Below are 13,488 nucleotides of genomic sequence, written 5' to 3' on the forward strand. Positions count from 1 at the left end.
AGGCTGTCAGTCAGACAGGGACATTTAAGTCTGTGGAAGTTCTTGCAGAGTTTTTGTTTGTCTGTGCCCTGCCCCCAGAGGTGGAGCCTACAGAGGCAGGCAGGCCTCCTTGAGCTGTGGTGGGCTCCACCCAGTTCGAGCTTCCTGGCTGCTTTGTTTACCTAAGCAAGCCTGGGCAATGGCGGGCGCCCCTCCCCCAGCCTCGCTTCCGCCTTGCAGCTTGATCTCAGACTGCTGTGCTAGCAATCAGCGAGACTCCGTGGGCATAGGACCCTCCGAGCCAGGTGCGGGACACAATCTCCTAGTGTGCCGTTTTCCAGGCCCGTTGGAAAAGCGCAGTATTAGGATGGGACTGACCCGATATTCCAGGTGCTGTCTGCTTCCCCTTTCTTTGACTAGGAAAGGGAACTCCCTGACCCCTTGCGCTTCCCGAGTGAGGCAATGCCTCGCCCTGCTTCGGCTCGCGCACAGTGCGCTTCACCGACTGTCCTGCACCCACTGTTAGGCACTCCCTAGTGAGATGAAACCAGTACCTCAAGCAGAAATGCAGAAATCACCCGTCTTCTGTGTCGCTGGGGCTGGGAGCTGGAGACCGGAGCTGTTCCTATTCGGCCATCTTGGCTCCACCCAGGGATCATGTTTTTTGGTTTTCTTCTGCCTTGTATATTTTACTGTGTATATACATATATACATATTGTGTGTGTACATATACATATTGTATATGTACACACTATATATATTTTTTTTAGTTTTCTTCTGCCTTGTAACACGCTGTACAGATTTATAGCCTAGGAGCAATAGACTGTGTACCATATAGCCTAGGTGGCTATATCATGATTATGATCATGCATCAGTTAACAATCGAGATACATTCTGACAAATATATCCGTAGGCAATTACATCTTTGTGTGAACATCAGAGTGTCCTTACGCAAACCTAGATGTTATAGCCCACCTGGGCTACATAGTACACAGCCTATTGTTCCTAGGCTATGAACCTGTACAGCATGTTAGTGTACTGGATACTGAAGGCAATTATAATACAAAGTGAAGTATTTGTGTATCTAAACATAGAAAAGGTAGAGTAAAAATGTGGTAGAAAAGATGTTAAAATGGTGCATCTGTAAGGACACTTACCACGAATAGGGTTTGCAGGACTGAAAGTCGCTCTGTGTGAGTTGGTGGGTGAGTGGTCAGTAAATGAGAAGGGTTGGGAGCACAGTAGGTTTGTTTACACCAGCACCACCACAAACATGTGAGTAATGCGTTGTGCTATGACACTAGGATGGCTATGATGGCACCAGGTGATGGGAAATTTGTAACTGCCTTGTGATCTTATTGGCCCACTGTTATATAGGTAGAGTCCATTGTTGGCCGAAGCATCGTTATCTGTACATGACTGGAATGTGCTTTACTTTCCCTTTGAAATATGAATTTCTTTTCTAGTGATTTATATTTTATTTATAAAATCAAATTCAGTTTGCATATATTAAACCACTATCATTTAAAATATTGGCTATATTATCAACCATTAAACAGATTTATGGCTGTTTTACTTTTTCAAAGTAAGTCTGTTCTCATTTTTCATACCACGATCAGCAATCATTTTAAATTTTTTATTATTCAGTCTCAGAAAGTATAGTTACATTATATTTATAATATATGTAATAGCCATAAGTCACTCAAATGGTTCATAATTTTAACATTCATTTTATAATGGTTTGCCTAGTTTATACAAATTTAACTCTTTGAAGGTAGAAGCCAAAGCAATCATTGATGATTTTTAAACAAAGGCCATGAATACAATGTTCATTTAATAAAACAAGCAACGCTAAACAATGCAAAAAATAGCAAAAAGCAACTCAGTAAATTTGCACAAACTTAACATGCACAATAGTAATAAAATATTTTCATCACTGTAAGAACTGATTTATATATTAATTTTTTTCAACAGAATTATTATACATCATTCTGCTAATAGGTATCAAGCATAAATGAAGCACTGAGAATACAAAAAGAAAGAGAAAATTAGTCCTGTTCTCAAGGAGCTTAATCTAACAAGAGAAACAAGTGAACCCACTGTGCTATTCCAAAGTGCAGACATTATTTAAAAGCAACAAGAAGAGCTCAAAAAGAAGGAGCAATTAATTCTATTACGGGGATTGGGAAGACCTTGACCGGGTCTGTGGTAACTTGGCTCAGTGTTAGGAGACAAGATTTTCCAGGTAGTATAAAGAATAGTGAAAAGTATTTAAATATAAGGAAGTTTATGGCTTTTTACTACAACTAATTTTTCGTGTTTTGAAATAACCTGTAGTATATTCTAAAAGCGTTTGGAACTTTTTCTAGTTAATACACTATACATATGTATATTTTGATATGAGTTTTACACTATTTAAAAATCATTATAAATTTTTCTAACATGCAAAAGAGTAAATATCCATAATTTGATGACTCCTACTTATTTATTTTATTGAGATGGAGTCTCGCTCTGTCACCCAGGCTGGAGTGCAGTGGTGTGATCTCAGCTCACTGCAAGCTCTGCCTCCCGGGTTCGTGCCATTCTCCTGCCTCAGCCTCCCGAGTAGTTGGGACTAAAGGCACCCACCACCACGCCCGGCTAATTTTTTGTATTTTTAGTAGAGATGGGGTTTCACTGTGTTAGCCAGGATGGTCTCAATCTCCTGACCTCGTGATCCACCCGCCTCGGCCTCCCAAAGTGCTGGGATTACAGGGATGACTCCTACTTATATACATTATATACTGTATAAATTATTTTATGACTTTATAGAACCAGACCTTGAGAGAGTTCTAATTTCATAAATTAATACAACCATTAGGTGAAACTAGCATTACTCATAAATTAGATCACAAAACCACTTTTTTCCTCCGTGTTGCTTTAAAATATACTCAGTAGAAATTTTCTTCACTGCTCTGAATGAAAACTCGGGTGGTTTCAGGATTTTTCCAATCCCATGTCATGTTCTCACATTATACATTAAAACTTCATCTCATTTCAAAAGTTGAGTTTGGCTTCATTATAATAATGAAAGCTTTGAAAGTGATTTTAAATATATCTACTCTCAGCTCACACTACTGCAGAAAGGGATTATTTGATCAGAGAAGGGCTTCCCTTCTGCTTCTGGCATCTTCTTTCATTACTTTTTTTTTTTTTTCTCTATAGTTGCTTAACTACAGTTTCTGAGAAATGAGAGTGAAGGGAGACATAAGAAGGGGAACAGAAAAGTTCTTATTTGTATCACTGATGTTTAATTGCTATTGAGAGCTTTATTTTAATTGACTTGCTTTGTAAAGCCATCTGAAGCAATTGATTTTGTACATTTATTTTATAGCAGACCACCTTACTGAAAGTTCTTACAAATCTACCAAAATATCAGATCATTCTCTTGGGTCATTCAAACCTGAAGTAATACATTAGCATGAAGACAATTACTCAATAAAGATGTTTATGTCTATTCCATTCTTTTTAAAATTTAAAGTATACACATGAGGTATTGATATTCATATCTATAGTGAAATTATTACTACAGGTCAGCAATTTAGCATATCCATTATCTTCCATAGTTAGCATTTTTTATGTGTGGTAACAGCACTTAAAATCTGCTCTCTTTGCAAAGTTTGAACATACAATACAATATTATTAACTATAGTCTTACAGTTTGTATTGGTCCATTCTCACATTGCTGTAAAGAACTACCTGAGATTGGGTAATTTATGAAGAAAAGGGGTTTAATTTACTCTCAGTTCCACATGGCTGGGAGGCCTCAGGAAAATTACGATCATGGCAGAAAGTGAAAGGTAAGCAGACATAGTCTTCACATGACCAGAGCAGGAGAAAGAGAGAGAGAGGGAGCAAAGGGGGGAAATGCTATGGTTTGGTTTTGTTTTGTTTTTTGAGACTGAGTCTTGCTCTATCGCCAGGCTGGAGTGTAGTGGTGCGATCTTGGCTCACTGTAACCTCTGCCTCCCGGGTTCAAGCGATTCCCCTGCCTCAGCTTCCTGAGTAACTGGGACTACAAGTATGCGCCAGCACACCTGGCTAATTTTTTGTATTTTAGTAGAGACAGAGTTTCACCATGTTGGCCAGTATGGTCTCGATCTCCTGACCTTGTGATCTGCCTGTCTCAGCCTCCCAAAGTGCTGGGATTACAGGCGTGAGCCTCCATGCCCAGTGGCTACACACTTTTAAACAACGGATCTCATGAGAACTCAATGACTATCATGAGAATGGCAAGAGGAAAATCCACCATCATGATCCAATCCTCTCCCACCAGGTTTCTCACTCAACATTGGGAATTACAATTAGACATGAGATTTGAGTGGGGCCACAGAGCCAAACCATATCATTCTGCCCCCAGCCTCTCCCAAATTTTATGTCCTTTTCACATTTCGAAACACAATCATGCCTCCCAACAGCTCCCCAAAGTCTTAATTCATTCCAACATTAACTCAAAAGTCCAAGTCCAAAGTCTCATCTGAGACAAGGCAAGTCCCTTCTGCCTATAAGCCTATAAAATCAAAAACATATCAGTTACATCCTAGACACAATGGGGTTACAGGCATTGGGGTAAGGGAGAAATTCCACAAGGGAGAAATTGGAGAAAACAAAGGGGCTCACAGACCCCATGCAATTCTGAAACTCAGCAGGGCAATAATTAAATCTTAAAGTTCCAAAGTAATTTCCTTTGATTCCATGTCTCATAACCAAGCCACCCTGATGCAAGAGGTGGGCTCCGTAGGCCTTGGAAAAAGCTCTGCCCCTGTGGCCCTACAGGGTAAAGCCCCACCACCACAGCGCTTTCATGGGCAGGCATGGAGTGCCTGTGACTTTTCCAGGCACACAACGCAAGCTATTGGTGGATCTACCATGCTGGGATCTACAGGATGGTGGCCCTCTTCTCACAGCTCCACTAGGCAGTAACCCAGTGGGAACTCTGTGTGGGGGCTCCAACCCCACATTTCCCCTCCACACTGCCCTAGTAGAGCTTCTCCATAACGGCTCTGCCCCTGCAGCAGACTTCTGCCTGGACATTCAGGCATTTCTCTACATTCTCTGAAATTGAGGCAGAGGTTTCTAAACCTCAACTCTTGCCTTCTGTGCACTGGCAGGTCCAACACCATGTGGAAGCTGCCAAGGCTTGGGGCTTGCACCCTTTGAAGCAACAGCCAGAGCTATACCTTGGCCCATTTTAGCCATGGCTGAAGCTAGAGCAGCTGGGATGCAGGGCAGCATGTACTGAGGCTGCACAGAACAGCAGCCCTGGGCCTGGCTCACAGAAACATTTTTCCCTCCTAGGCCTTTGGGTCTGTGATGGGAGGGGCTGCTGTGAAGGTCTCTAAAATGCCCTGGAGGCATTTTCCCAATTGTCTTGGCTATTAACATTCAGTTCTTCTTTACTTATGCAAATTTCTGCAGCCTTGAATTCCTCCTCAGAAAATGGGTTTTTCTTTTCTACCACGATTGGCCTGCAAATTTTTCAAACTTTTATGTTCTGTGTCTCTTTTAAATATAAGTTCCTGTTTCAGATAATCTCTTTGTTTATGCAATTGATTTGTTTATGCAAATTGAGTATAGGCTTTTAAAAGCAGCCAGACTACATCTTAAATGCTTTGCTGCTTAGCAGTTTCTTACACTAGATACCCTAAATCAATTCTCAAGTACAAAATTCCACAGATCACCAGAGCAGGGGCACAATGCCTCAGTCTCTTTGCTACCGAATAGCAAGAGTGACATTTATTCAAGCTCCCAATAAGTTCTTCATCTCCACCTGAGACCACCTCAGCCTGGACTTCACTGTCCATATCACTACCAGCATTTTTGTCACAACCATCCAAGAAGTCTCTAGGAAGTCTCAAACTTTCCCTCATCTTCCTATCTTCTTCTGATCCCTCCAAACTGTTCCAGCCCCTGCCCATTACCAACTTCCAAAGTTGCTTTCAGATTTTCGGATGTCTTTATAGCAATGCCCCAGTCCCAGTAAAATTTTTTGTATTAGTCTATTCTCACATTGGTATAAAAAACTACCTAAAACTGGGTAATTTATGAAGAAAAGAGACTTAATTAACTCACAGTTCCATACGGCTGTGAGACCTCAGGAAACTTACAATCATGGCTGAAGGTGGAGGGGAAGCAGTGATGGTCGTCACATGGCCAGAGCAAGAGAAAGACAGAGCAAAGGAGGAAATACTACACAGTTTTAAACAAGCAGATGTGATGAGAACTCACTCAGTATCATGAGAACAGCAAGGGGGAAATCCACCCTCATTATCCAATCATCTCCCACCAGGTCCCTCCCCCAACACTGGGAATTACAACTCAACATGGGATTTGGGAGGGGACACAAAGCCACAATTTGAGTGGGGACCCAGAGCCAAACCATGTCACTGTTGTACGTTAGATTGCTAGACTTCTTTATCCAGTATAACTACAAGTTTGTACTCTTTGACTTACTTCTCCCCGTTTCCTTCCCTTTCTTGTCCCTGGTACCCACCATTCTATTCTCTGTTTCTATGTGTTGAACTTTTTTTTTTGTAGATTCCACATGTAAGTGGATCACCTCAAACCAATAGAATGGCTGTTATCAGAAAGTCATAAGATAACAAGGGTTGGCGAGAATGTGGAGAAAGGGGAACACTTGTCCCCTGTTGGAGGAAATGTAAATTCGTACAGCCATTATGAAAAACAGTAAGGAGGTGCCTCAAAATATTAAAAATATAATTCTATAATTATTTTATGATCTGGCAATGCCTTTCTTGGGTATATACTCAAAGGAAATTAAAGCAGTGCCTCAAACGGGCATCTGCACTCCCATGATCACAGGAACGTTATTCATAATAGCCAAGACAAGGAGACAGCCTAAGTGTCCATTGGCTGATGAATGGATACAAAAATTCGCTCTTCCATTCTGATGTTTATATGTCATTCATTTCTATGTCCTAAAGTGTTGTGTAGAAACTGCAGGAAAATATTGAATAGCAGGGGATTTTGAGCATCCACGTTTTGTTCTGGATTTTACTGCAAATGTTTGTAATGTTTTACTATTTATTATAATGTTTGCTACAGAATTTGAAGATATCTTTTCTTATATTATATAAAAATAATATATGTATATCTGGTTCTTAAAATGAGTTCTGGTTTTGTTGTGGGACTCATGAGACTGGAGAGAGCAATAGTTGGAACAGGAGGATTTTTACTGAGTGCACACAGATGCAGCAGATTAACATCCAAGGACTGGACCCAGAACAATGACAGCACTTGACTTTTACACACACTTCTAAAAGGGGGTGGGCTAGCTTGAAACAAGCTTACAGTGGCATGAACCATAGTGATGTGAAAGCCAGAATACAGAGGCAGAACAAAGGCAGTTAATTAAACTGTGACAGGTTCATAACTCAGGATTACATAGGACTCTTGCTATGCGGCCCGGATGGCTGTTATCTAGGCCTGCTCTAGTGCCTTGCACGGACTTATAACCTTCACTATGGTGCCTGGATGGCTGCAATCCAGGCCTGCTCAGGTGTCTCATGACCTTTGCTGTGCTGCTCAAAAAAATGGAATACTTGAAGTTACTGGTTGCAGAAAACAGGAATCTAAAAGCTCCTATCATAAAATAAAGGAAAATTTGTTTTTCAAACTTGTTTTTCTCTTTTTAATTTCATTTTTCTTTTTAATTTCCACTCAGTTTTTCTTCTCTTATTAGTATGAGAGCTCATCAAGGGAAATGGAATATAAAAGGAAGAGGAGGGAGTGGAGAAGTGTCCCAGTAAAACTGAATGGGGCATGAAGTTTGTTCCTCTATAGCTAAGTGATGGTGAGTTTAGAAGGGAGATGACAGTAGAAAACAATGATTAATATGGCAAGTTTCCATTTCCTCTAACTACTCTTTAAAATGGATCATTGATAATGAAGCATTGCTTTAAAAACATCTAAATAAGTGTTGGAGATATTGGATCCAGTGTACTGGTTCTCAAGTCTTTGATCCAGTACAACATTGATTATGGTACAGAAATAGAGTGGGATGAGATGAGGCTTCATCAGATTCTAAAGCCCAGCACCTAGGTGCACATGGCCTACCTACAGTGTGAATGGATATAGGCGTTTCTGCTTACACTGATGAGAAAATATGCACTTTCTGAGATGACCTTTGGGTGCCCAGAGGCCTAGTCAGGGAGAAGAGGATGCAGAAATAGTATAACAGTGGCCAGGGCATGCACTCACATGCCGTATGCTAACATAAATCTCAAAATTCCCAGTAGAATCAGTCGCACTTGAGAGTCCCCAGCCAAGAAAATGGCCAAATGGAACCTGGAGCAAAGGGTGGGAATTTGTAAGATACTAAGGTAATCCAAACAGAAATCTTCTCTGCTTCCACAATGATAGAGTGAATATCCTCATTCACCAGGTGCTTTTTGGAGAAGTGGCATTCTGAAAGCATTTAACTCAGGTAACAGAATCACCAAAAAGACTATGTATGTATGTATGTATGTATGTATTTAGAGACAGAGTCCCACTCTGTTCCCCAGGCTGGAGTGCAGTGGCACCATTTAAGCTCACTGCAACCTTTGCCTCCTGGGCTCAAGCAATTCTTGTGCCTCAGCCTCCCGAGTATCTGGGACTACAGGCACTTGCCACCATGCCCAGCTACTTTTTGTATTTTTAGTAGAGACAGGGTTTTGACATATTGCCTCAGCTCGTCTCTAACTCCTGACCTCAGCTGATCTGCCCAAGTAGGCCTCCCAAATTGCTGGGATTACAGGTGTGAGCCACCAAGCCTAGCCCAAAAAACTTTTAAATTCATCAACAAATAGGAATCTGAACCTTGAACACTACATATATTGACAATTTAAATAGAAAAAGGATAGTTGAACTGGAAAAGACCAAAATATTACTGATTTAAAAGTGTAAATTTGCTCATTGATCAGTCAGGTAGAAACTTGTCTTTGCACATCTGATTGTAATTTGAATGAGTCTGTGATATTCATTGCTGAATATTACTCCTGTTTCTTTGGCAGAAATGTTGATTTTATAAGAAGCCTGTTCAGCATCTTTTGATAGTATGTTGTTTCTCTATTTTAATCTATTAATGTGGAGTCATGACTTTCAATTATTATTGACTCAGAACCCCTTTATACCTTTAAAGTTATTGAGCAACTCAAAGAGCTTTTATTTATGTGGGTTATATCTATCAATATTTACCATGTTAGAAATTTAAAAGAGAATCATTTATTTTTCACTTAACAATAATAGACATATTACTCATTAACTTAAAAATATTTCTGTTTAATATAACTGTATTTAGGAAAACAAAAAATATTGAGAAGAATGATACTATTTTAGATTTTTTTCAAATATTTAATATTTGATTAGATTCTTTTGTTTTAAGAGATGAGCTGGAGTGCAGTGACGTCATCATAACTCACTGCCGCCTCAAACTCCTGGGCTCAAACTATCCTTCCACTTCAGCCTCCAAAGTAGTTGGAATGACAAGCATGCACTGCTATGCCCAGCTAATTTTTAAATTTTTTGTCAAGACAAGGTCTCACTATGTTACCCAGGCTGGCCTTGAACTGCTGGCTTTCAGAGATCTTCCCACCTTGGCCTCCCAGTGAAGTCTTACATTTGCTACTGAATTTGATGTCTTGCTTCACATACCCTCTGGAAACTTCACTCTCTATACTCATAAGAGAATGAAAGAGATAAAGACATGTAACATCTTGACATCATTATCAAAATGCTTTTGATGTCACTGAGCCCCTGAGATGGTGTCCATTTATGGTTTATGGCTCTACATAGAGATTGTCAAAATATGAAAAACCTCTATAATGTTTTGTACATGTTTATCATCCTGAGTCTCTTGGGTGTCTATCCCATTCCTTAGCCCAAGCTCTGGTTTCTCCACTCTACTTCCCTTATTCACACATAATGCATCATCTAAAGCAAGCTTGTCCAACCCAGGGTCCATGGGCCGCGTGCAGGCCAAGATGCCTTTGAATGTGGCCGAGCACAAATTTGTAAACTTTCTTAAAACATTATAGCTCATCAGCTATCATTAGCGTTAGTGTATTTTACCTGTGGCCTAAGATAATTATTTCTTCCAATGTGGCTCAGGGAAGCCAAAAGATTGGACACCCATGATCTAAAGGGTACCTTTTAGCCATGGTTCTTTAGGATTCCAGTCCACTCAGGGTGATGTGCTATGAGATGCAGTCAGCTCCCTGAATATCCCACCTCTTGTATTGCTGGGTGCTGCTTGCCAACCCTACCATAGTTAGAGTTACTGTTACACTGTGGAAGTATTCAGAATCTCAGATAAGCAATAAATATATATTTGGGGTTGAAACTTTTCAAATGATGGGGCTGAGCATTGACTATTTTATTATGCTAGGATAAACACAGAAGGAACTAAAGCCATGAGCTTTTATTTTCAAATATCCATATAAAGTAGCACTCTGGGCCTTTACTTGTTTAAGGGCCGTGTGTTCGGCTACACTAAGTTGGAAAAATATTTATGAAATTAACACTCTGTAAAGAAAATCTGGCTCCTGTGATAGGAAAAGCACAGTTTCAGATGCCAAATCCTGCAGTGGAAGGCTAGAGAGTTGTTACATATTTTTATAGAGCCTGAGGGATGTTTTGCTTCATATTAGCTTATGTTCATATGAAGTTAATGATGTATGAGAATTCCATAAAGTTTCTTTTGGGTAAAATTTGATGATTGTCTTCAGAAGAAATTAATTTAACTAAATTTTGACAACTTAAACATAACAGCTTCTCTTAATGAAGGCAGTAAGTCTTCCACTGCATGTAGCAGATATTCAGAATGTGTCAATTTTAAACTATTAAATTCCTGCAATTTTCAGATTTAAAAAGCAATGCCTCACCCAACCGCATGAGGATTTACTGTTTCTCAATATTGTCAGTTAATTTCTTAAAGTCAAATCCTCAAAAAAATTATTAGCATAGGCTAAATTGCAGAAATTTATGCATAGCATTCACCTCAACCAGAAAGAAGCCACAGAACTGGAAGGAACTTAAAATGGTTTTCAAGTAGAAAATTAAACTTTTTGTATTGCTGAGTCCTTTAGGAAACTGATGAAGTCATTGATTGCTCTCTGCAGAAAAGAAAAAAGAGCAAATCGATGAAATGCTGCATAAAATATCACTGAGTTCATGATATCTATCTATAAACTTTGAAAGCTTTCATGAATCTCAGACTGTTTAAGAAAATTTACAAATGAAAACACATATAAATTTTAATGAAATGGAAATTACCAGCTGTACTAATTTTGATAAATGTCTTAGTCTTTTACATTTAATGATTGTTATTTATTGGTGTAGCGAAGGCTGAAAATTCTAAAAATTATTATTCCATATGACATTCATTCACGCTGTTCTTGAATTAAAATTCTGACAGATTCACAGGGGTGCTTTTTGACTTGTCTTCTCGAAGCCAGAACTCAGAAAAAAATCAATTCTTTGAAAAAATATTAGTCAAATGATGTCATATCAGCTAAAAATGTTTGAGTAAATGAATGTATCAAATTTTATTATGTCATCAGATGTGCCATTACTATAGTACTAATAAAGATGTAGGTTATCTTCTAGAGCAGCTACCCAAAAGAAATACAATGCCAGCCACATATGTACTTTTAAATATTCTAGTAAATATATTAAAAATAAAATAAAATATTAATTTTAATAATATAATTTTATTGAACACAGTATATTCAAAATATCATTTCAACATGTGATAAGTGAAACATAAATATCCATTTGACTTTTTTTGGTACTGAGTGTTTGTAATTCAGTGCTTATTTTATTCTTGGAGTGTATCTCATTTTGAACCAGACACATTTCAAGTGTTCAATAGCCACATGTGGATCGTGGTTACTGTACTGGACAATACTACTCTAGAGACTGACTAAAAGCAATCACAATGCTATTTTATCTTTTGAAGAATTATAGGCTGTTCTTTTTACTGAATTCTAGTACATTTTATTAAGGCTAAAATAAATAATGTCAGGATTCTTCATTTGTAATGATCTGCAGCTGTGTAGTTTTATTGAAATTTTTTAAATGTGCAATTTGATAGATACTATAGTTTATACATCTCAGCTCACTGTAACCCCCACCTCTAGGTTCAAGCGATGGTGTTCCCAAGTAGCTGGGATTACAAGCCTCCTGACTAGCTGGGATTATAAGCGTGCGCCACCATGCCTGGCTAATTTTTGTATTTTTAGTAAAGACGGGGTTTCACCATGTTGGCCAGGCTGGTCTCGAACTCTTCACCAAGACCTGCCTTGGCCTCCCAATATGCTGGGATTATAGGCATGAGCCACTACATCCAGCCAGTTTATAGGTATTTTGAATGTGCAATTTTGCTTGCAACTCCAGTAGCAAACCAAAAGGAAGTTCTTTTGTATGAGTTGAGATTGAGATTGATGTATGCTAATGGTCTGAAGAGTTGCTAATTAAAAATCAGGACATGTTATATGATAATTAAAATTAAAGGTATACATTTTCAATTTTTCAAGGATTTGTTTTTGTGTTGACTGTAATTTTATAAAAAAAACTAGTGTGTAAAATTGATATGTAATGTGATTTTTTTAAATTATACTTTAGGTTTCAGGGTACATGTGCACAATGTGCAGGTTTGTTACATATGTATCCATGTGCCCTGTTGGTTTGCTGCACCCATTAACTCGTCATTTAGCATTAGGTATATCTCCTAATGCTGTCCCTCCACCCTCCCCCCACCCCACAACAGTCCCGGAGTGTGATGTTCCTCTTCCTGTGTCCATGAGTTCTCATTGTTCAGTTCCCACCTATGAGTGACAACATGCGGTGTTTGGTTTTTTGTCCTTGTGATAGTTTACTGAGAATGATGTTTTCCAGTTTCATCCATGTCCCTACAAAGGACATGAACTCATCATTTTTTATAGCTGCATAGTATTCCATGGTGTATATGTGCCACATTTTCTTAATCCAGTCTATCGTTATTGGACATTTGGGTTGGTTCCAAGTCTTTGCTATTGTGAATAGTGCCGCAATAAACATACGTGTGCATGTGTCTTTATAGCAGCATGATTTATAGTCCTTTGGGTATATACCCAGTAATGTGATAACTGGGTCAAATGGTATTTCTAGTTCTAGATCCCTGAGGAATTCCACACTGACTTCCACAATGGTTGAACTAGTTTACAGTCCCACCAACAGTGTAAAAGTGTTCCTATTTCTCCACATCCTCTCCAGCACCTGTTGTTTCCTGACTTTTTAATGATGGCCATTCTAACTGGTGTGAGATGGTATCTCACTGTGGTTTTGATTTGCATTTCTCTGATGGCCAGTGATGATGAGCATTTTTTCATGTGTTTTTTGGCTGCATAAATGTCTTCTTTTGAGAAGTATCTGTTCATGTACTTTGCCCACTTTTTGATGGGGTTGTTTGTTTTTTTTCTTGTAAATTTG

Source organism: Nomascus leucogenys, chromosome 5, assembly GCF_006542625.1.
Source record: "Nomascus leucogenys isolate Asia chromosome 5, Asia_NLE_v1, whole genome shotgun sequence".
NCBI classification, from domain to species: Eukaryota; Metazoa; Chordata; class Mammalia; order Primates; family Hylobatidae; genus Nomascus; species Nomascus leucogenys.